At 37.5% G+C, this 26,479-nt stretch overlaps 1 long non-coding RNA gene across 1 annotated transcript; it reads right to left on the bottom strand.

Annotated features, from left to right (window-relative positions):
* Positions 1–5,872: 5,872 nt before the first annotated feature.
* On the bottom strand, positions 5,873–7,592 carry LOC121397368. The gene is made up of 3 exons (XR_005963622.1): positions 7,492–7,592; positions 6,841–6,991; positions 5,873–6,117 (listed from the first exon to the last, which is right to left on the bottom strand). It is a non-coding gene; the product is annotated as an uncharacterized LOC121397368 (long non-coding RNA).
* Positions 7,593–26,479: the final 18,887 nt, after the last annotated feature.

Below are 26,479 nucleotides of genomic sequence, written 5' to 3'. Positions count from 1 at the left end.
TGATTGCTTTATTCTCTCTTACAAAAAGGAACACTACTTGACCAGCTACTGTGCACAGCAGGGGGATTTGTGATAATCAGCTCCACTTTCCCTTGTAATTAGAAATACAATAGGAAGTGCGGGAAGTCACTGATACATGAATAGTCAAATGGTCTAACTGGTGAAAAAAAGTCAAATTGCAGGTAAATGGATAAGGAAAAAGCCCTAAAGGCATAGACTTTTTTCTATAGTTGCCCAGTTTACTTCTTTTAACTCATTGGTGCCTGATTCACAGTGCAATGCATAGTGCGTAAACAGTGGAGCTGACACCACATTCAGTTGCAGTTAGAGGCATTATCACTTAATGACTTAGATACAAATGGTGTTTTTGGTGCTTTTGTTTGCTGAGTAGATTATCTTCCTGTCATGGTGTGCTGCCTTTAAACTCCAGGAAACCAATTTCTCCTTCTCTGGATATCTCCATTACCAAGGTGCTTTAAATACCTTCATTAAAAACTTTGTTACAGTATTCTTGTTTTGTTCATTATTGCAGCCAGGCATTAGCAAACCCATTCTGCTGAAAAATATCCAATTAAAATGTAAACATTTAAAAAAAAAATCAGATGCTCTTAAATGGTCTTTTACAACAGCGAAGTGCAAAGACCAAGGGGCATATTTATCAAGGGTCGAATTTCGAATTGAAAAAACTTCGAAATTCGAATGAAAAAAGACCAACCGAAATTAAGTCAAAGTTTTTTTTGGGTCAGATAAGTCCATTTTCGATCGAATAGGTCCGTATTCAAATCGTTCAAATCGAAGGAATAGTGCATTCGATCTAATTGACTCCAAATGAGTTCTAGGAGGTCCCCCATAGGCTAAAACAGTAATTCGGCAGGTTTTAGATGGCAAATGGTCAAAGTTGAATTTTTAAACAGACAGTACATGATAAATTTCGATATTCGAATTTTCTAATTTTTTTGCAAATTCAAATTGAATTTGAACTATTCCCTAGTTGAAGTGAACAAAAATAACTCGAAATTTGAATTTAGCTTGACATCAAAATTTTGTCCTAGTGAATGGCATAATGAACAGCAATCAGCATAGCTTTATGAAGGATAAGTCATGTCAGATAGCTGATGTGAGCTCCAGTCATTTCTATCCCACCAGTGACATCATGTCCGGGTTTCGTTGGTCCGGCTGAAATTGGGCCACTGCCAGTGGGTTCTGGCAGCAGGAACAGGGGAATTTATAGAGGACCAGCAGGTCCGGATAATTCCCAGTGGGAAAAAAAGCTGTTTCATAAAATGGGTAAACAACAAATTATTAGAGATATGTGGAAAAAAAATCGAATTTCAGTTGTTTGTAAATGGGCCCTTTAGTGTTGCCAGCTTAAAGAGAATATTGAGGCTGGTCTACATAACGTAGCTATGAGAGAGCATAGTTTGCACCTCTTCCATCCGTGTTCAGAACAGAACGAAAATCATTTGTTTATAAGGGGTGGGGTACCAACAGAAGGATTTCTATATTTGAGAGCATATAGTTGTTATTAATATATATTAGCTGCTCTGTTTTTGGAGACATTAAAGGGTGGGTTTTTTACTGCAGTCCCCACAGTCAGGCTCACTATACTTTTGTATAGTTACACTCTGCTCCGTTCGACCTGCCTATATATATATATATATATATATGTGTGGGTTTTTTTTTTGTGTGCTGCCATTTAGGAAACGAATAAAGGGGAACAAAAGCAGTGAAGATATCACAGAGAGATACCTTATATATTATAGTACATTTGATTAAGTGGGTGGGTGTTTATTTGCTCAGTGATGTAGTACGGTTGCTAAGCGACCAATTCAACAGACTGGGAGATGCAACAGGAGAGCTACTGGAAAATCAGTTTTTGACAGGAAAATATGTAAGTGATCAGTTGGCTGTAATCACCCTCTATGTACAACAGTTAAACACAAGTACAGGTATAGGATCTGTTATCCGGAAACTCATTATCCAGAAAGCTCTGAATTACGGAAAGGTCATTTCTCACAGATTATAATCAAATAATTAGGGATGCACCGAATCCAGGATTCGGTTCGGGATTCGGCCCGGATTCGGTATTTTTCAGCAGGATTCATATTCAGCCGAATCCTTGTGCTTGGCCAAACCGAATCCTAATTTGCATATGTAAATTAGGGGCAAGAAGGGAACTCATGTGACTTTATGCCAGAAAACAAGGAAGTAAAAAAATGTTTCCCCAATTTTTCCTTTACAGCCTCTAATTTGCATATGCAAATTAGGATTCGGTTCGGTATTCGGCCAAATCTTTCACAAAGGATTCGGGGATTCGGCCGAATCCCAAATAGTGGATTCGGTGCATCCCTACAAATAATGCTGTTGAGTAGAGATGGGGGCGAATTTCTTTTCCGTTTCACTTCGACAAAAAGTTCACAAAGTTTGAAGCAAAATATATTTGACACGGCGACAATTCCGATGCCCATTAATGTAAATGGTCGACCTAGAATTGTCGCCGATGTCGGTATTGTCGGCGGCATCAAATATATTTTGCCGCCGGTGAAAATTCGTCTGCGAATTTTCGCAGCTATTTCACAAATTTATAAGCCGTCGGCAAAACGCAGAAATTCTCCCATCACTACTGTTGAGTTTCCAGAGAAATCAATGAAAAGTCTCTCAACAATTCAAGTTTAATAAAACAGTAACCTTATTGAAAATGAATTGAACAATGAAAATTTTGTTTGTGGTCACTTTTTTCCCTTCAGTAAACATGTCCACAATGAACCATTAGAATTTTACTTTAGTATGTTATAGAATGGCCAAATCTAAGAAACTTTTAAATTGGTCTTTATTATTTATTGTTTAAAGTTTCTAAATGATTTGCCTTTTTCTTCTGACGCTTTCCAGCTTTTAAAGGGGGTCACTGACACCATCTAAAACACAAATGCTCTGTAAGGCTACATATTTATTGTTATTGCTACATTTTATTACTCATCCTTCCACACAGGCCCTCTCCTATTCTTATTCCAGTCTCTTATTCAAATTGTTGCTGGGGTAAGCTAAATTTAAAGTGAAATAACTCAAAAACGATAACATAATATCACTCTCTACATTAAGGTAAAAGTTAACTCAAAGGTGAACAACCCCTTTAAATATGGTAGTGATCACAGAATAAAAAAACTAGTGTCTAGGTTTTTTTACTTTTTAATATGAAAAAACGCAAAATGCAATTTCCTTTCCTTTCCTTATTTAGTTGAACCAAAAATTACTTCAAAGCTCTAGACAACTGAATGCAGACTTGCCGAAAAGTAATTACTCTGGTAGCTTAAATCAAACAGCATAATCATATGGTTATTCATCTATCTAAACTGCATAGCCAAAAGTATATGGACAACCCATCTTAGGGGCAAATTCACTAAGATCCGCCGCACTTCGCCAGGCGTAGTTTTGCCAGCGCTACGCAAATTCACTAAAATGCAAAGTTGCGCTCAGGGAGGCGAAAGGTAGCGAAGCTGCGCTAGCGTTAATTCGTCAAGCAAAGCAAAGTTACGCTAGCAATGCCTAATTTGCATACGGCGCCAAGTTAAAGTACAATGGAAATATATGTAGCAGCAAATACATTACACTACACAAGCTGGGAAAGCTTCATAAAATAAAATAGAGTTGTTATATTGCCCTATACATGTGCCCACTGTATAGTTTAGGTGCCATATGTTAGGAAATGTAGGGGGGAAGCCGGGTACCCTAAAAAAATTAAAGATCTTTTGCAGCCTATCACTCTGAAAAACTAAAAGGTCGGCAGCATTTTTTGGGTCCTATCTACTCTATTGCACTTCGCCCAGTTTGAGGTGGCGTAGGCAAGTCTGGAACAAGAGGTAACAGTCATTAAAATCCGCAGCTTAGTGAATTTGCGTAGTTACGTCCATTTGCCCCCCCCCCAAAAAATATACAATCTTTTTTAGCCTATCACCCTTAAAAAAGGAAAAGACGGCAGCGTTTTTGGAGTCAACTTTTTATGAAGCAATCCCTATCTACTTTATTGCACTTCGCCTGGTGGTCTCAGGTGGCGAAGGCAAGTCTGGCGCAAGAGGTAATGTTCAGTAAAATGCGCAAGTTATTGAATTAGCGTAGCTACGTCCCATTCGCCATAGCGCAACTTCCTCTGGTGTAAAGCTGCGAAGTAGCGCTAGAGTAGGTCCGCTTCTCTAGCGAATTTACGCCAGCGCCTGTTAGTAAATCGGCAAAGTAGCGAAATGAGTTCACGCTGGCGAATTTGCGCTAGCGTTAGCCGCTTCGCACTTTAGTGAATTTGCCCCTTAGTGAATTTTGGGTGCACCCACTGCCGAGCTGACATTAACGTATGATTTTAGATTTTTTCCCCCCAGAATTCCAGCTTGGTGGTTAGTACTTCTTGGTGGTATTGTGCTTCTGCCCACCATTGCACATAAAAAATGGCCTATATCTATGTTTATAATCTCTACATATGTTAGTGATATTGGAGACAAGGTCAGATTAAATTTAGTTCAATTAAAAAATGAGATTCAATTTGAGGAGAAAAAACTTTTCTCTTAATTCACTTCCCGTTTTATTCCACAGAATTTTCAGGTACTAAACAGTGAGATCAATTATTATGACTTTCATTGCATCTCTAATTGAATCTCGTTCATCAGTTTTCACAGGATAAACCTTTTTCTCACTGGATTAAATCTGGCCCATTATAAGAGTGCAAATCTAATATTACAAGGGAACCTAGATATTGTGTATTACACAGTGCCACACGCTAATTCACTAAAATGCGAAGTTGCGTCCAGGGCGCCGACCGATGGCGAAGTTTCAATATATTTCATTTTGCAAGCAAATCGAATTTGCGCTACTGTTGGCTACACTACACGCTACACTACAAGCCCAGGGAACCTTAATAAAAGAAAAAAGAGTTGTTATATTGCCCTACACATGAGCCCAGTGTATAGTTTATGTGCCATATGTTAGGAAATGTAGGGGGCAAGCCGGGTACCCTAAAAAAATCAAAGATCTTTTGCAGCCTATCACCCTGAAAAACTGAAAAGTCGCCAGCATTTTTTGGGTCCTATCTACTCTATTGCACTTCGCCCAGTTTGAGGTGGCGAAAGCAAGTCTGGAACAAGAGGTAACATCCATTAAAATCCGCATATTAGTGAATTTGCGTAGTTACGTCCATTTGCCAGAGCGAAAATTCGAGCAAGTAGCACTAGAGTCTATCTCCTTCGGTTTGGATGTAGAATAAAAATGAACAGACATCAGTCTAATATTAAATGTTTATTCGAATTGTAACATTAAAGGACATTAAACAGAAAAATAAGCAGTTCTCATAAAAAAAATGTAAAAAGAAATCTTCATTGTCTCGAGTAATAACTTATTCAATGGAGAAATCATCGCAGTTGTTAAAGGGCATGTAAAGTCTAAAATAAAATAAGGCTAGAAATGCTGTATTTTGTATACTAAACATAAACATGAATTTACTACACCACAAGCCTAATCAAACAAATATTTTATGCTTTCAAAGTTGGCTACAGGGAGTCACCATCTTGCAACTTTGTTAAACATCTTTGCAAGACTAAGACTGTGCACATGCTCATTGTGGTCTGGGCTGCTTAGGGATCGTCATAAACAAAGCTGCTTGAGTTCTGCATGGCTGGGAAGTTAGGTGGGGGCTCCCCCTGCTGTTCATAAGTATGATTGTTTCCCTGCTCAGCAGTTAGGGACCGTCTGACAATTCCTATCCACTGCAGTTAATGAAGGGAGAATTTCACTGAATACAATCAGGTTTCTTATAAAAATGGTACACATTTTTTAATTAAAGTATATTGGAGATAGATTTCTTTTTTCATTAAAGAAAGTAAAAATGGGATTATATATTTTTGCCTTTACATGCCCTTTAAAGGCACTTGCACCTCCTTCTCTTCGCTGATATATCACTTTGTAACAGTAATGGTCAGCTTCAAATACTGATTTCTTTGTTGCGTCAATAGATTCATAGTGAAACTCATCAGTTTAAACGTTCATATTCTGTTCATATCCATTGGTTTTCACATGGCTCATTCTTCCTCCAGTGCATGGAAATCGCTCAGCAATTATCTACCTGACAATTGCTGAGGCCTGTAAAGGGATCATTGTTAGTATCATATAACAAAGCTATTTCTAAAACAATTATATACCAAAGTTAAAAGAGAGGCAGTGACATAACTAGGGGGGTAGAGATGGCTGTGCTACGGCTCCTCCAAAGATTTTCCTGCCCTTTATCTTGCCTTTCCTGTGTTCTCCCTCCCTGGAGCAGGAGAGTGGCTGGGGAGGCTATTTTTAGAACTATAAATGAAGCGTACCCCTTGTTCCCAGGGCCCCCCAGACTGCAGGGTCTGTTTCCTCTATAGTTATACCACTGTAGAGATCATTCCAAAAATGTTTGTTAGGTCCATCCTTTGTAGTGGAGGTGCTATGAGAATTTCTAATACTAAGGTGCTACAACATAATAGCATCATGACATATTGACACTTCGGGTCTAATTTACTGGTAAAGGATGATTTTCTTGAAATAAGGGTTTAACACAAGTAATTTAAAAGGAGAAGGAATGTTACATCAATGTTGTCGGTGATAATTTGCAGAGACTAATCTCTAATGTCAATAGTTGGAGCACTTTTAGGGTAATTTTGTGCACTGCTGATATCTTGTTCCAGGGGGAGGGGGTGCATGTGCAATAAGGGAATGTCCAAATAAGTTCTGTACATCCCATGTGCTCGGCTAGGGTGATAATGGAATCAATTAACAGAATGGACCAAAAGATCCCAGGCTAGAGGGACTTTCTTAAATAATATGGTAACTTACTCAAATTTATCCAGATTGGCCGCCACTATTTCCTGTTGAGCATTATGCCGTGCCAATTTTACTCTCAATTGGTCGACTTTCTTATTCAAATCAGATTGTAATGTGCACTTGCATCCCTCTTTATATTTATAGACAACGTCATATTTTTCTCCTGCAAAAAAATAAACATACAATACAATAAGGCTCTAGAAAAGCACCTCAAAATGTAAAAGTGAATGCAGTAAGGGGATATATACTATATTTTACGACTGTCAGTACGCAATTTCCCTTTAGATCATCAGTATTCTGTACTTTGGTATATCAGCACCCCTGTATGGTGAATTAACACACCACTTAATTGTATTTTAGCCCAGCAGAGGCATAAACCCATATTCCCACAATTAGTACATATTGCCCCAAAGAAGCTGTAATTCTTCATTTGTTCTGGTATGTTCCCACCCTACAATTATGTTATGAATTACGAATATTGCTATTTAATACCATTTATTTGTATAGTGCCAGAATTAAAATCTAATGTACCCTCCATACACACATATACTATGATCAGTTCCATCAGGAGCCATTTATCTTAAATTCACCACCAATGGTATAAAGTAAAGCTAAGAGTTGATTTTTTTAGATTATGCAGAGAAAACAGTAGGGTAATGTTACCTTGTGCTATCACTTCCTGCAGGTCATCGTCATCAGGAATATTCCTTCTCCTCCAGCAGAAGTAGCAACACTTGTATATATAGTAGCATCCATTCAATGAAAACATCCTGGCATTGGGAAAAAAGTGAAACCGATGGGTTATTATAATAAATTCACCCATAATTGCTACATACATGAACGGATATGTTGAAGTCAGGCAATCTATATTTATCCAAAAGTTGATATAGTTCACGCTCTACTTAATGGCCCATCGGGGGCATAACTAGAGGCTTATTGGGCTGAAATTAAAATATGGTCCTGTTCCCAAACCAAGGGGCAATATACTATAGGGTTTTAATGGGAAAACAAGTAGAAAGATGCCAGATGTTCCAATTTTTAACCTTAATATGAAAAAAAATGAAAATTTGGTTTCAGAATCATCCAGGTTTGCCGAGAAAGCAGCCCCAACTGATTGACGAGAGAAAGTAATTCGAATACATTTTACAGGTTTTATAAGTGTTCTAAGATTGATATAATAATGCTGGACTCTTACAAGTAATGATGTCTTTCTATGTCTCATACCTAAGAACTGTCAGATTGAGAGGTTTCGGTACTTACAGTTGAAACACAAATGCCGCTATCAGGAAGCAACAGATGCCAATTATTGCGTAACACCACACAAAAAATTTCGCCCTGCTCATCGGGCTACTATTTATATCTGCAAAACAGAAGCAACAGTGGTTATGGGTTAGTAGCAAAAGAGACTATCTATATATCTGTAGCTAGATATATAGATATATCCAGGGGATAGGTCAGATATTTGGGGCATTAGAAACATATCAGGGCAAATAAGCGGATCTAAGCCCCCCAAAAAAAAGTGTAAAGATGCTCAGAGTGGTCCTGGAAGCATTTTTGCAATTTACTATTTTAGCAATGAATAAATAGTAGTTATTTAAAGTGGGGCTTCACCTCAACAGTACAAAAAATGTATTATAATAAAAGGTATGGGACCTGTTATCCAGAATGCTCTGGACCTGGGGTTTTCTGGATAACGGATCTTTCTGTCATTTGGGTCTTCATGCCATAAGTCTACTAGAAATTCACTTAAACATTAAATAAACCCAATAGGCTGGTTTTGCTTCCAATAAGGATTAATTATATTGTATTTGGGATCAAGTACAAGCAACTGTTTTATTATTACAGAGAGAAAGGAAATCATTTTTAAAAATTTGGATTATTTGGATAAAATGGAGTCTATCTGGGTATCGGGTTTCCGGATAAGGGATCCTATACCTGTATATACATTTTCACAAAAAACTTGAGTTAATGTATATTTGAAAGTTGCTTAGAATAACATTTTCTACCATTATGCAAAGAGCATGTATTGAGCGGTGATAAATGTATTAAATAAAAGAGGGATGCCGGCTAGTAAGCAAGTTATTATTAAAGGAATAATAACGATTCTGTTGCATTTTTTTTGTGATATGTACCAAAGAGCTACAATGGCAACATATTTTTCATATGCCAACCAGCAACTCATTATGAATTGAGCATGATTTATCTACTAGATGTTCTAAGTCAACAAAAAGTTGGCTAAAAAAACATAATATTAATAATAACTAAAGATCAAAAACATAATAACAGCCTGGGATAGATTCTAATGCATTAAAGTATTACTTACTGTCAATGAATTCAGTTGGCAATAGATAAGCTCTAATATTTGAAATAGAAATTAAAAATAAGAAAAAGATTTTCAGAAACGACATCTTCACCGTAGGCAAGATCTCTGATTCTGATTGTGTTTTGCAGCTGTCGTGGTACAAGAGACTTCACAGGTGCGATGTCACATGATCCTTGCATTATGACATCATCGTCTGTTTAGATGGTGGTATCGTACTTCTGCAGAAATGTTACGATACTTCATACATAATAAAATACTGGAGAATAATTGAAAAGGGTTAACTTTTACTATGTTTTTTTAATACTAGGGTATGGTAGTTGAATTGATTATAAAAAATAAGAAAATCAAATAGACATTGCAGTAAGATCTCGATTGTGCTTTTCTGCTGCAGCGGTGTCACTGGGGCATTGTGACATCATGCATTATGACATCATCATCATTGACCATATCAATACAATAACATTGCAGGAGAGCTACAATGGCAGCATATTGTACCATGATAAAATACTGGAGAATAATTGAAAAGGCAACAAACACAGAAACGATGCGGTTAATGGCGGAGCTCACCCGTGGTACGCCGGCTCCTGCTGAGTCACAGCTCTCGCGATACATCTGGCTCCTTCTAGCCGGCTTAACACATACTCCAATAGTATCGCTACGGAGCGCCGTCCAAAGCAGTCACGGAGTCAGGCGTTTCAATATCAAAATGTTGGCTTTATTAAGCGCATTAAAAGTACAGTGGAGGGGGATTACAACTAACGCGTTTCGTGTCAGTAAACCTGACACTTCATCAGAGTAATTAGTGCATACATGTGTAGGTGCTTAAATAGTGACACCTATGCATATCATTAATAGATTAAAGGGAAAAAGAAGTGTTCTCACAACATAATATACAAATATTCAGAATTATACATATACATAAAATAAAACATATGAATATCTGTATCAAAATGACAGTCAAAGAAGTATCCTAGTGAAAATTTGTGTTGTATACATTATTACTTAATTCAATAGACTCATGTATATGAATAAAATATTAAATAAATAAATGATCAATGATCTGTGATTAATTTTATAAAAAAGGGGGAATATCCTTTGGTGAGTAATTCATTAACCATAATAATTTGGTCTAAAAGTGTATTAGTAATAGAATGATGTGCTTTCATTAGTGAGCAAATGGGGGAGGGAATATATTTTCATTCATTTGTGTAATTTTGTGTTTCCAATCACGTTTAAAATTGCACATCCATATAACACCAAAAAACCTAATTAGGGTATCACTATAGTTATCATAAACTTTTTTAAAAGAAAGCATTTCCTTTATCTCTATTTATTACTTAGATTTATTACTTAAATTTCCACCCACTTGTTAGAACAGTATAATAGATAGGGAATTATTATTAGTGGCCAAATTTAGTATATCTTAAAATATCATTTACTAAAAACCTGTATTGGAAAGACTGACACTGCTGCATATAGGCATATGTAAATTATAAATAAATTATTCAAAATAATATAAAATTAATCAAAAATTATGTTATATTTGATGAAATAAATTCTATTAATATATCTTTAATTAATCGATGATATAAATTTAAAGTAAATTTTATTGGCTGACGAAATTCAGAATATAAAGCAGTCTATCCAATAAAGGCTTTTATCTCACACTCTCTGTTCAGCCCATATGGTGTAACTGTATCCAATAGGGTCATCCATTTGACTTCCTTCTTAGACAACAATGTATCTATATCACCTTTTCTCTTCCCCAGTTTAACTGCTTCAACTACCTGGAAAGATACAAAGTATTCATTAGCTTCATGTTCTTGTATTACGTGTTCTGCTACTGCTGAGGTTACATCTGACCTGTTTATACATGCTAGATGTTCAAGTACCCTGTCCTTAAACCATCTCTTGGTCTTGCCGACATATTGTTTACCGCAGCGACATGTTACTAAATATATAACATTTGATGTCCTGCAGTTTGCATATGTTCGACAATTATATGTTTTCTTTGTTATACTACTATGAAATTCCTTTGACACATTTATAAATCTGCAACACTTACAGATGTTCGCACCACATCTGTATGTTCCAACCACATTCAGCCAGTTTGTCTTATCCTTTTTATTTGGTAGCATGCTCGGGGACACCATGTCTCGTAGATTGTTTGCCCTTCTATAAATAAATTGAGGTTTTTTTAAAACAAGTGATGTTAAGATAGGGTCTGATTTTAAAATGCCCCAATGTTTTAAAATTATGTTCTGAATTTTCCTCGCTTCCATACTATATGTAGTGATAAATTTCATTCTATTCTTATCAAACGTGTTCTTCCTATCTCTGTGTCCACCTTGTTTATTTATCAAGAGATCTGATCTGTTACTAAGTACTGCTGTTTCATAGGCTTTTTTAATGCATTCTGTGCTGTAGCCCCTAAGTGTCAATCTATCCCACAACTCCATGGACCTGTCGTGGAAGGAAGCCCATGTGGAGCAGTTTCGTCTAAGACGTATGAACTGGCCCACTGGGATCCCTTCCAAGAGAGGCCCAGGGTGATTGCTTTCACGTCTCAACAAAGAGTTTCTGCTAATAGACTTTCTATATATATCAGTATCTATTTGAGTACCTGTAGTGATAAATTGTATATCTAAATATTCTATTGTGTTCTTATCACACTTATAAGTAAAGTTTATGTTTTTGTCATTATTGTTACAGTAGTCAATAAATTGTTTCAACTCTAATTCTGTACCTTCCCAAATGATTATTAGATCGTCAATAAAGCGGTAGTAACCTTTTATATTGGTCTTATATATAGATTGTTCACTAAAAATATGATGTTTTTCGAACCAGCCCATAAATAGATTAGCATATGAGGGCGCAAAACGCGCCCCCATTGCTGTCCCACATCGCTGTAAATAAAATTCATTATTAAACATAAAATAATTATGTGTCAATAGATACTCGACTGCTTCTATTATAAACTCGTTCTGTTCATTTGTAAAAAGACCTTTTTCTCTCAACCAATATTGTAATGCAAAAATCCCATCACTATGCCTGATGGAGGAATATAGGGCCGTGACATCCATCGTCACCCACATATATCCTTCTTTCCACTCAATATTTGATAATTTATTGATAGCATCCCCGCTATCTCGTAGAAAAGAGGGCAGTTGCATTACCATTGGTTGGATCAATTTATCTATATATTCGCTTAACCCCTCGTTTAGAGACCCTATCCCAGCAATTATGGGACGTCCCTTAGGTAGTTCAAGGCTCTTGTGAACTTTGGGGAAGGTATGAAAAACGGGTATTTTTGGAAACTGACGCCATATATACTCAATCTCATTTTCACTTAGAATATTTTCAAATTTACCATATTCCAATAATCTCCTGAGTTTATTTTGAAAACAGGACGTAGGGTCATTATCCAGCTTTGTATAATTAGTTTGAGCTGTTAATTGTAATGTAATATCCTGCTCATAGTAATCTCTATCGAGAATGACTATGGCTCCACCCTTATCTGAGTTTCTGACCACTATGTCTCGGTTGTCTTTGAGAGATTCTATCGCCTGGTATTCCTGTCTGGTTAAATTGTATTTATTTTTTTTATTATTATTGTTTTTATTTAATTGTTTATTTTGATTTGGTTCTCCCTTTATCTTTTGTTCTTCTAACATTTTTAAGTCACGAACTACCAGGTCATAGAATCTCTCAATGAAAGGACCCCTATGGTTCATAGGGTTGAAGTTTGATTTAGACTTCAAATCAGTATGGACCACTGTTTTGATATTATCCTGCTCATGATTTTCTAGGATGGGTACTGTATCTGGTATCTCATCTTTATTAAATTGTTCTATGGCTTCCAGTATATCCTGTGTAAGGAAATTCGGTTCTTGTTTCATTGATACTTCATTTTGGATTGTATCTTTAGGATGGAAAAATCTCTTAAGTGATAAGGCTCTAGTAAATTTGTTAATATCTATAATCGTATCGACCAAAGAAAAAAAAAACCTTTATTGGATAGACTGCTTTATATTCTGAATTTCGTCAGCCAATAAAATTTACTTTAAATTTATATCATCGATTAATTAAAGATATATTAATAGAATTTATTTCATCAAATATAACATAATTTTTGATTAATTTTATATTATTTTGAATAATTTATTTATAATTTACATATGCCTATATGCAGCAGTGTCAGTCTTTCCAATACAGGTTTTTAGTAAATGATATTTTAAGATATACTAAATTTGGCCACTAATAATAATTCCCTATCTATTATACTGTTCTAACAAGTGGGTGGAAATTTAAGTAATAAATCTAAGTAATAAATAGAGATAAAGGAAATGCTTTCTTTTAAAAAAGTTTATGATAACTATAGTGATACCCTAATTAGGTTTTTTGGTGTTATATGGATGTGCAATTTTAAACGTGATTGGAAACACAAAATTACACAAATGAATGAAAATATATTCCCTCCCCCATTTGCTCACTAATGAAAGCACATCATTCTATTACTAATACACTTTTAGACCAAATTATTATGGTTAATGAATTACTCACCAAAGGATATTCCCCCTTTTTATAAAATTAATCACAGATCATTGATCATTTATTTATTTAATATTTTATTCATATACATGAGTCTATTGAATTAAGTAATAATGTATACAACACAAATTTTCACTAGGATACTTCTTTGACTGTCATTTTGATACAGATATTCATATGTTTTATTTTATGTATATGTATAATTCTGAATATTTGTATATTATGTTGTGAGAACACTTCTTTTTCCCTTTAATCTATTAATGATATGCATAGGTGTCACTATTTAAGCACCTACACATGTATGCACTAATTACTCTGATGAAGTGTCAGGTTTACTGACACGAAACGCGTTAGTTGTAATCCCCCTCCACTGTACTTTTAATGCGCTTAATAAAGCCAACATTTTGATATTGAAACGCCTGACTCCGTGACTGCTTTGGACGGCGCTCCGTAGCGATACTATTGGAGTATGTAATAATTGAAAAGGGCTGTACTTTTTCTTTAATACTAGGGTATGGTAGTTGAATTGATTTAAAAAAATGAGAAGATAGAATAGACATTGCAGTAAGATCTTGATTGGGCTTTTCTGCTGCAGTGGCGTCACTGGGGCATAGTAACATCATGCATTATGACATCATCATTGACCATATAAATAGAATAACATTGCAGGAGAGCTACAATGGCAGCATATTGCATCAATTAAACTAGACTAGGGAATAACTCATTGAAAATTGATGGCTCTTAGGGGCTGAAGGTTGAATTTTGAATTCATGTGTGTTTTTTAAAAACTCCCCTAAACTCCCATAAATTCTAAATTCGACCAATCAAAATGTATTTAAAGGGGACCCGTCACCCAAACAAAATTATTCCAAATCCTATTTTATCATGTTAGTCAAGCAAAATGAACTTTAATTACACTGTATAAATTATTTGAATATTGTTTCCATCAGTCTGGGAACTCATAATTATAACAACCAGGAAGGAGCCATTTTGTGGACACTGTTATTAAGACAAGTCTTGTATCATCTCAGAATCTTGTTTGTGCACCAGGGGACAGGGACCCAATGCCCATCACCATGCACTGGTTACACAATGAAATTGTTAAAAGAGCTGGGGGAATATGGAGAGAGCAGTGACATCTAGGAAGTGCTGAATGGAAAGTGAAAGTAATTGTTTGCCCCGCCTCTATGCCTAGGCATAGAGGCGGGGTAGGCAATATTTGATTGACAGCTGATATTTTTTAAATGAGTTTACAACAGCTATGAATGCTTTAATAAAAAAAAGAAATTGGATTTCATATTTAATTTAAAAAGGACTTTTATTATACAGATTTTTATGTCTGGGTGACGGGTCCACTTTAAAAAAAAAAAATCAAATTTTTTTAAACTCATAATCAACCCGAAAAATTGAATTGAATTTGAATCGAATTTTAAAAACTGGATTCGAGTTTTTTCTCAGAATTCTCAGGAATACCGCAAACAACTCCAAATTGATCTCAGAATGTCTCCCATTGACTTAAACAGCAATTCATCAGGTTTTAGGTGGCAAATAGTTGAATTTGAGTTCTAAAAGGGCCAGAGTATGGTACATCTTGAAAATCTAATTCAAATTTTTTTAAAAACGTGAATCGAATTTGAATAACTCCCTAGTCAAATTTGACAGTTTGGACCATAAAAAAACGCGAAATTCGAATTCAAATTTTTAATTCAGCCCTTGATAAATCTGCCCCCTAACTGTACCTTTATTAAAAAAAAATGGACTATGGTTACTAATAAGCAAGAAACACTTCAGCACACTAAGCACGATCTATAAACACGACATGGTGAGTTTTATGTGGGAATATTTTACTATGCACATATCACTGCAGTCATAAATAAGTCCATATATATATATATATATATATATATATATATATAAAATCATTTATATAGTAGAAGAGGCGGCTATACTAGCTGCATATAATTGAGGGTAAATGTAGGAAGTATGGCCTAGGCTAGAATTATTTAATCACTAAATACTGTATATATACAGTATTTATACATGTTATATTATGGATGCACCAAATGCAAAATCCTTTGTGAAAGATGCAAACTTTTTTTTTTTTTTCTTGTTTGTGTGATGAAATGTCACTTGATTTTAAGGATTCAGTTCAACCAGGCACGTGGATTTGGTCAAATCTGAATCCTGCTGAAAAAAGGCTGAATCCTGGCTGAATACCGAATCCTGGATTCAGTGCATCATCATACAGGTATGGGATCCTTTATCTGGAAACCCATTATCCAGAAAGCTCCAATTTGCGGGATGGCTGTCTCCCATAAACTCCATTTTATCCAAACAATCCAAATTTTGAAAAATGATTCTATAATACTAATTAAACAGTACATTGAAAATCTTCATAGTCATAAACAGTACATTGTACTTGGTCCAAACGATGATATAATTAACCCTTACTGGACGTCAAACCATTCTATTGGGTATATTTAATGTTTACATGACTTTCTAGTAGTTTTTAAGTAAAATTACAGAAAGATCCATTATCTGGAAAGATAATAAGCATTCTGGATAATAGGTCCCATACCTGTATATATATATATATGTGGCAGTACATGGTTTGAGTGACTTTGAATGGAAAAAAAGAAACTGAAATCAGTCAATGTATTTTTTATAGTTTTGTAATATTAACTTTTTTAAAAACGTCTAATTTTAATTTTTTCCGTTGCATTCATTCATTGCATAGATGATACGTTTCGCTACTCTTTAAGAAGGACTACAAATTGAACACTGTTAGTAAGAGATAATAAAGCAATTTATAACATACTCATATTCCAGATAATATAATTATATACCAAAGCTAACAGTGCTAGGCACTTACATTGAATCTAATTGCTAACCTCCAACCTTGGACCACTGCTCCAGTCTGGGGTAATTTTTGGGTACTTTTGTGCAGTTAACTTTTAGTTATAGAATGACAGCAACTTTTCAGTTGGGCTTCATTTATTTTATTTTTTATTGAATTTTTGAATTATTTGCATTTTCTTGTGCTTGTAAAGCATAGCGTTAGTAAGTACTGCTGAATAAAGACACATGTCCATCAAGTTCAACATTTTATGTCAATATTAAACCTGTCTAACTGCTAGTTGATCCCCCACAGCAAGATCATTGGGCCCCTAAACTTTGGCATCAAGACATTTTCCTGTTTTTCAGTACAATAATTGGTATCATAGCAGGGCCAGAACTAGGGGTAGGCAGAAGAGGCAGCTGCCTAGGGCGCAACAATTGGGGGGCACTGGGCAGCTACCTCTTCTGCCTACCCCTAGACCAGAAGAGTGTACACACACATGTCGTCACTGAGCACGCATTTGTGTACGCATACTCACGCGTGACATCACTTCAACTTCATCTTGTGTGACGGAGGAAGGAAGGGCGAGCTGGCCGGCTGGGTTGCCTCTGTATCATATTAGCTGTGGTGGAAAGATATGCTTCCAACAAGTTAAAACCTTTTTTGGTAGCAAAACCCACCTATCTGCCAGTTGATCATTCTGTTTATCACTCATTGGGGCAGATTTACTAACACTTTGATGCAGGTTAGAGCCATTTAAAGCAGGAAGCTGTGGTTTCTTCATTTAGCCACACACCATATATTTTGTCTTTTTAATCATACATATTATGCACTAATAACTATATTTAAAAAAGTCGTTATTCAGCACAGTCTTTGCTTTTGCATGATATTATTTTACCCTGAACTATTCCTTTAAATTAACCTTTAACTAAGCTGAGTTATACACCTCCTCTTGGTCAGTCTATGGATCAAACACATCATCATAGGTGAAGGATTTTTCTGTGCCTACTTTCACCTGAAAAAAATACAATATACAGGTTGAGTGTTTAAAAAAAAAACTCCTGTGAATAGTAAAGTGGAACGTGAAAAACGAAAAGACACGCTAACCTGTGGCTCCCCAAGTACAAAAGTTAGGCAGGTCTTACATCCTTCATTATGTTCTTTAGGCACAAGTGGACGGCAGTGCAGGGCGACTCTTACAGGGATGTACTCATCCTTACCCATCTTACACAGAGCACAGCCTGAAATTACATAAATACAAGTTAAGTAATGATTCTTGTAAAATGATTAAAGGAGAGAGAGAACTTTTTTTGCAGCTAATACCTGGGAATATCATGGCATACATTGTCGGTGCAGCTGTTGGTGTTTTATTTGTATCCTGTTGTATCATAAAATGTTTTGTAGTAAATAGCTAAGGAAAAAAAGTTTAGTTAATAAAGGGGATTTGAACCCATAACCATTATCATCCAAAAGAAACACCTAATCCACTAGGATATGACTGAATGGGTGAACCTCGATGCAAAAGGTCTGAAAACCACTGATCTAAAGCATGCGTATTCATGTCTAGCCCATATGAAAGTAGAATAACCAGAGAGTACCCACAGGCTGTATATTTCAACTTTTGTCAAACTGCTTATCCAGCCTCCAGGGCAAACTTTTGCAGTAAAAGACATGTCTCTTTAAAAGGGGTGGTTCATTTCTTAGCATGCAATATTACATTTTGCAAGAAATACGATGCACAAAATAAAAGACAGAAGATAATAATACGATAGATAACCTTTGGAGAGAGAAAACCACAATACGTTCAACTGCACAAATATACCATATGATATAGAAACTTTAAAGGGCAACTCATTGCTACAAGAAACAAATAATCATATTCAAAACATGCTTCAAGGAACTGGACCAACCACAAGCTCACCCCCCAGGAATCACCATACTAATAGGCTTTTGACATCTTACCCATGGTAAACAAACCTACCGTATATACTCGAGTATAAGCCGAGTTTTTCAGCCCCCAAAATATGCTGAAAAACTCTACCTCGGCTTATACTCGGGTCAAGCGCAAAAATGGTCGCCGGCGCCTAAGAATATTCGCCGGCACCTAAGAATAGTCGCCGGCGTCCAAGAATAGTCTCCAAGAATATTCGCCGGCGTCCAAGAATGGTCGACGGCATCTAAAAACGAGACGCCGGTACCTCCAATGGGAACAGAAACCCTCAATGTTTTCATTGAAACCTACCAGAAGCTGCTGCATTTCTCACCCTCGGCTTATACTCGAGTCAATAAGCTTTCCCAGTTTTTGGAGGTAAAATTAGGTACCTCGGCTTATACTCGGGACGGCTTATACTCGAGTATATACGGTAGTCTGTTAAGTTTTTCTTTTCTTTTTTAAGACTCTGAACCGATCTCGAAATTTGGTATATTATGATCTGAAATTATACACGGAAATGTAAGGTTATGTTAACTTTGTTTGTGTTTAACCTTCTTTCCTTTCTTTCCATTTTTTCTAATTTTCCCCACTGAATGCATGTTCTTTTGACATCAATGATCAATATGCATCAATAACTGGACATATAAACTGTCCAAAGACTGTGTAACATTTTCAAAAATAAAAAAGGGGTGGTTCACCTTAAAGTTAACTTTTAATATGTTACAGTATGGCTAACTCTGAGCAACTTTTCAAATGGATTTTTTTTTTATATTTTAAATAGTCTTTGAATTATTCGCCTTCTCCTTCTGACCCACTAACCCCATCTAAAAAACAAATGCTCTGTAAAGCTACACATTTATTGTTATTGCTACTGTTTATTACTCGTTCTATTCAAGCCCTCTCCTCTTAATATTCCAGTCTTTAGTCAAACCAACGCAGGGTTGCTACAGTAATTTAGATATGGCTGCCATGCTGTCAGGGAGAACCACCAACAACCTGTTCTACCTGTCACTTCTTCCCTCCAAAAGGAAAATGAGTAACACATGAACTGTGTCAGGTGCTCCCAGGTAGTCCCTATCAGCGTGAAAGTCAGCGTGAGTCTGAAAGAAAGTTGCCACCTTAAACACAGCCATTAGGATTTTAAGGTGACACATGCCAGCATTTGCCATACCAACATGGCAGATATAGATATTTCTCAACAGTTCAAAATGCTATGAGTCGCTTTATCTTAAAATTCAACCACATTGTCTTCACTATCACATTTCGAACCTTTTTTGAGAACCATATTGTTTAACTTAATATGTTTATTTTTTGATGAAGACGTTGATGGCATTGAATTGAAGTTCACAGCTGAGATAGAAATAGTTTTGGCCAATCTGACTAAAAAGTGAATAAGTTACTATGTTCTATTCTTCTAACCTAGCAAGTGCTGCCAATGTACAGACAAAAGCCAATTTTAAATTTGCCAGATGACCGGAGAAAAAAAAAGTCTGGGAAAATATAAAATTGGGGTAAAAGTAAAATCAGAGTTTTCCTGTAAAAATGGTGTAAGCAACAAACGTGGCTTAACAGCCCTTGGCTTAAAAGCTGGTTACTTTTCAGCACACCATCTGCCCGCGAAGGCTTGGCCACACGTCGCACCACTTTGTCAGGAGCTAATTCACTACCACTATGCTAATTCACTAAAATGCAAAGTTGCGTCTCAGCAGCCGAACGCTACTGAAGTTTCGCTAGCGTAAAATCAGCATGAGCATTTCATTGAACTTTCGCTAACGTTTGTTTCTGCCTAGTGAAACTTTGTTAGTACACTTACACTTAGATCAATTTGAATAGGGTGGGTACATATAGATCTTATATATGTCTTTATTAGAGATGTTGGGGAAATTGCTTGAAGTGTCCTCTTGTTATTAAAAAATGTCCAAGGAAGTAAAATAAAGATAAAAGAGATCCTCTATTGTCCTAGACATGAGCCCACCCTAAAACAAATGTGGCATGCCCCTCAAATGGTTTAAAAAAAAATGTTGTGACAAAAATTTTAACAGTTTCAACTTTTAAACACAATCCCACTTTAAAATATGGAAAAACACCAGCTTTTTTTTTATTTCTATGTCTTGGCATACAGGATATGATGTCTCTGACAAAAGATTGAGGAGGATGTAGTGGGGTTGGGTCTAGGGTCAGACTGGCATGTGCAAGACCCCTGCCTTTTGCCTGCTTACCCCCCCCACATACCTTATACTTGCAAAGGGGAGCGATGGAGGAGGGCAGGTGGGGATCAGGTCTCGGCCCGTGAGGTCCACCGTGTTTTTTCCCTCATGGTCCCCTGTCGGCTCAGACCCATGATCTGCCGGCCTAGACCCCTGATCTGCTGGCCCAAAAAAAAAACAATTTGCGACGCCATGGGCCCGACCCTGTCCTTACCACCTGCAGGCGATTTTAGAATGAACACCTTTTCTATATCAAGGGGAGTAGTAAATGACCCCTTTTGTCTTAAAACCACATTACTTTTAATTGTGAATTCTAAACTTATGTAACCATGGTTAACCTTCAATATCATTTTTAGTAAAATGAATTAGTTCTAAGTAACTTTCCATTTGGTCTACATTTTTCATAGTTGTTGAATTATTTGCCTTTTACTTCTGTCTCTTTCCAGCTTCAGATTGGGGGTCACCAACCCTGGTAGCCCATAAACTGTTTCTTTGTGAAGCTACAATTTTAGTTATAGTTATTTTTGTTTTCTGCAAGTCCTCCTTATTCATATTCCAGTCTTGCATTGAAACCTCTATTTCAGGGGTCAGCAACCTTTACTATCAAAAGAGCCATTTTGTCCCCTCTTCCACTAAAGAAAAGTAGTCTGGAGCCGCAAAACATAACACAGCTTATAAACGTTTAAAAGTTTTAACCTTTTTTAAATTTTAGCTGTTACAACAACAGCATACAACAAACAGAAGTGTGTATGTGTAGGGCTACTTTGAAATAAATGAAACACTGAATAGCCCTATTAAATGCTTGTGTTCTCATCTGTTTAATGTGACTTCTGTTTCTGAAGCTCCATGCTGATCTTCCCTCTCTTGTCTTGAGTGTGTGACCACGGTAATGACCATGATGAATCATCTTGCTTCGGCTCGGTCTTGTCTGTCACTCCTGGGACGTCTATACAGCCCTCGCACCTGCTGAAGGCTTCCTGAGTGTGCGACCGCGGTAAGCTAACCAATAGACAACGTGACAGGGAAAGCTGCAAGACTGAGCCGCAACAAGCAGGATGAAGAGCCGCATGAGGCTCCAGAGCCGCGGGTTGCTATTTGAATGCTAGGGTAATTTGGGCCCTAACAACCAGATAGCTGCTGAAATTCCAAGCTAAACAATTGCAAGTTGTCTCAGTAGATCAATCTCTACATCATATTAAAGATAATTTTAAGGTCAAAAACCCCTTTAGGTTTTTCAGTCCTGAGAAAGAAGTAGATACAGATAACTACACCTTCAGCACTTTCCTGGCACACAGTAAATCCTCCTCCGTCCAGCCTGTTGTGCCATCCCTGAGCAATTTATCACCCAATTGTACATATGAATATATAGGTATCTCTAGGAGCAACTCACCAGCTGCCCCAGATACAGAGCATTATGGCAACACCCATCAATGGGGCCCCTTGGCAGATATAATAAAGCCTTAAGGGAGCAAGTTGTATTTAGTGGCCTGGATTCCAGGGGTTATGGATTCTTCTGGCTCGCAAACTCTTAGCAAGTGGATTTGTATAAAATAAGAGTATAAATGGGCACCTATAGATGATGGAAAAGCGGCTACATTCTGGTTTGTGGGATGAAGGAATGCACCTGCTATTCAAGCAACAATGGGGGGGTCATGGACTGCTTGCAGATGGGTGCACCTTGTGCCAGTGAGGGGAGATGATGGGTAGGACATAGGGATGTACCTAAATGACCTTCAATGCCATGTACATCATTGAGCATCTATAGGCACAACACATAAGGAGAGCCCTATACGTATTTACTGTTCAAGGCAGGGGTTAGCTGTAGTGCTCTCAGCTAATTGGCCCATGAAGCTACAGCCAATAAACCTGCCTTTATGATTTTGTAGGAGGAAATTGAAGCATATGGAGTAACTCCTTGCAGATGGTGCTCTAGTCAGAATCAATCTGGGACCCCATTGTTGCAGGCATCAGTCTTATACTTGAGTCACTGCGGCACCCTATGTATTTGTGTACTTCATGAACTTAACTAAGCGGACAACTAGAAAATATGACCTTGAAGGAACAGAGCAAGAGGAAAACATATATACAGTACATATGCTTGATCATCTATATTGCAGCACTACTTTCTACTTTTGTCTCCTGTGCTGGTACAACAGCTTCGGATTAAGGTCTTGTTGCTGTGGGAACCGTGTATTCAGTTCATCCGAGCTGTTTCTAATACAGTCATTGAATAATGTTCCATGCTTTTGCATGCCAGTGTCACAGACTAAAGAAGGCCTTTAATAGTCTTAGCCTGTCAGCATATGTGTGCTGTGCCCCCATTTCAGGCTAGGCTGTCAGCTCAGCATATCACATTTCCTAATTCTGTTAAATGAAAACTACAACTACGAAATGGGAAAAAAATTAAAGCAAATGTAAAACACATTTCCTATATTCATTATTATTTTTATAGTTATTTGTAAATGTTATCTCCGCTGAAATCGACAGTATATCTGTCTGGCCATTTCAGTTCTTTGTGTGGCTTATCCAAATGAGAAAACAATGTAGCTGTGGTCAGTGAGCATTGTTTCAGTGTTATTAGCCCCTTCCCAGTGTTCACAAGCCATCCACCTTAAAAAAAAAGTACTGGGTCTGGGATGTATCTTCAAAAGGTGGAATTTAGTGCTTCTGGGTCTACTCGATCTAATATTAAGTTTTAGTTGTTCGAAATAAAAATGTCCCAGAGTAGTGTAAGATTTGTTATTGAGAACAGTGAGAGAATTGCTGAGTGTATATTAATATAAGCAGTTCCTTTGTCTGGCACACACAGCCATAAAGGAGTCTCTCAGTGTTTGGTAAGCGCAAACGGGAACCTGAACAGTTGTGACAACCTTTGTGTACAGTATATTGAGTGCTGCCATCTTTGCTTTTTTAATAACATGTGTACTTTGCAATGTAGGTACAGGTATTGAACCTGGGGTTTCTGGAAAATAGTAAGTTAGGTTGAAAAAAGGCACACGTCCATCAAGTTCAACTTTTTAACAATATTTTAACCTGCCTAACTGCTAGTTAATCCAGAGAAAGGCAAAAAGCCCCATTTGAAGCCTCTCCAATTTGCCTCAGAGGGGGAAAATTCCTTCCTGGCAATGGCAATCAGACTAGTCCCTGGATTAACTTGTCCTCACAGATGATGATGATTTCTTGGACAAGCATAATATCAAAGGCTATAGTGATACTAAAATCTACAATTAATATAGATATTGGTATATATAGTTTCAGTCGTTGTGTAGGTATGTTCGCTGGGATTCATTTAGAGGGGTTTCACTTGATGTGCTTTTGTTTGTTTTCAACCCAATTTAACTATGTAAAGGGTTGATAATAGCATTATTGAAGAAATTCTCAATTTTACAGAATACTTGGTCAGCCTTTTTCCAGTTTGAGAACCAGGTAAAGAGTGCAGCACAATACATTGTAGTATAGGCCTTCTCAGTAGACCCCTACCACGAAGGTCTGTTCAGAAATGGATAGGATTGATTAGCCAGCAGTGATTAGAATAAACACTCCAAGAGCCTGCAAGTATTAAAATTAATGCAAGCTTTCTGGTTTGAGGAGGGGAATGTGCTGTCTGACACTCTGCCATGTGGCAGAAACTCATCTTCTGAGCTCAGGTACAGATTAAAGCTGGCCATAGATATAAAGATTTTTAAAAGATCCAATCATCATTGTGAGACCACGATTATCTCGAATCGATCGTACGAATTGTCCATCAACTAAAAAGACAAATTTGCCCGTAAAACAAAGGGGAGCTGCCTGCTTGTCCCTGCAAACAAAGATAGATTGCACTGGGACCGACAAAGATTTTTTGACCTGGCCGATCAATTTCCTGACAGATGTCGGCCAAAAAAACCTAAGATGTTCGATCGATCGAATCCCACTAACCGCACGATAATTTTGAAGGATTGGTCAGACTTTACTAAAATCATTCGTTTGGCAAGATAAATCTTTGCGTCTATGGGGACCTTAAGTCTGTAGCAGATCTATCACACTGTTCCTGGCTTGCCATCTGCAAGTGATTGTTAACCCCAGGACCGCCATCAGAAATCGCAGGGCCCCATACGACAAAATTTCCTGGGCCCCCTGGGCTGCACCCACCGCAAGCCCCACCTACAGGTCCGCCCTCCCCACCACACAGAAAAAAAACAAAAAAATTTTTGGTGGCTATGGTTCCCACATGTTAATAAAAAATAAAAAGATATTGGTGGTCAGGGCCCCCCCATAAAAAACATTTGTGGCCAGGGCCCCCCCATTAAAAAATATTGGTGGCTAGGACCCCATAGGAGAAAAAAAAATTGGTGGACAGGGCCCCTTAAACGTCCATGCATTCCCGAAGTCAGCAGCTCTCAGAAAGATGGGGGGCCCGACTAATCAAGTAAGTGTGGCATGGCCGGGGCCCCCTTAACCTCGGGGTCCCCTACAACTCCCCCCCCCTGTCCCCCCGATGGCTGCCCTGGTTAACCCTAAACTAAATTTGAAGATAATCCATTCAGATTTAGGAATTATGAAATCATAAACACATATAGCCTCACTCATTCACTCATTTAGCCTCGGAGACAGTGCCAGGCACAAGTTTCTTTACATTATACCTCCATACAAGTCCAGACTGGAGTTCAAAATAGGCTCAAGCATATCAAGTACACTTAGACCCAAACAGCCCCCCACGAGCAGCCCCTCTGGCATTTGCCAGAACCCACAGATTGCCGGTTCAGGCCTGCCTCCATATATAAAGTGTCGATCTTGTGTTTTATTATGGCTGCTCCTATTGATCAACTGACAAAAGAGTGCATGCAATCACACTTCATACCATTATTCATTCTCACACTCCAGAGTCTCCCAAACTTCCCTGCTCCCTGGTCCCACTCCACCTCTGGGCCTCTGACAACCCTGCACAAGGGCCTGTGATTCGCCCATGGTGGGATTATTGGCTGCACACAGGGCTGTGGTGGAGCACAGAAATATATTTTGCTGGAGGGATTCCAGGAATGTGACATTAATGAACGTCTTTATAACTCACGTAACTGCTCCCATTCCTATCTGCCATAATGTATAATACCCTTAGCTTTTTTCTATGCACAAGCACAGGCCTTTTTTCAATAAAATAATTGTTGATGTTGGGGTGCCCTCTTCTGGAAATAATCAGAATATGTCTCAATGAGGAAAGGAGAGCTCTGTAGAGTGTAATAGGATTAAAGTATTATTTTCTCTCATATGCTAATGTTTTTGTGTAAAGACACCCACCAGTGTGAAGATGTTTACACTAAATCGATGCATTTAAAATTTCTAAAGCATTGATGACTATTGGAAATTTGGGTTCAGGCCCGGATTTGTGGGAAGGCCACCTAGGCCCGGGCCTAGGGGGGCAGGATTTTAGGGGGGCGGCATGCTGCCCAACCACACCCACATTGGTTCAAAAACACTGGGGATGCGCAGGAGATACAATCTCCATGAAAATTTGCATGAATAAAGGGTAGGGGACAGGGGGGACAAACGGCAGAGGGCCTAGGGGTGCCCGCTATGTAAATCCGGCCCTGTCTGGGTTGCCACCTTTTTAAATGAAATTGACAGACGGGGAAAACCGCAATATAATTTTACCCAAAACCTCAACATCACTGCTCATCTTACAGGTGTGGGAGCAATATAGGTTTAAATAAGTAATAATTCTCCGAGATTATGGCCCACACAGAAGAGCTTAAAACCCTCTTTTAAAATGTTATGCTTGCTTCATGAAGGCAAGTAGTACCCCTCTGAACAAAACTTTAGGC

Source organism: Xenopus laevis, chromosome 8L (assembly GCF_017654675.1).
Source record: "Xenopus laevis strain J_2021 chromosome 8L, Xenopus_laevis_v10.1, whole genome shotgun sequence".
Taxonomy (NCBI): domain Eukaryota; kingdom Metazoa; phylum Chordata; class Amphibia; order Anura; family Pipidae; genus Xenopus; species Xenopus laevis.
This window is presented reverse-complemented; position numbering and strand designations above follow the sequence as displayed.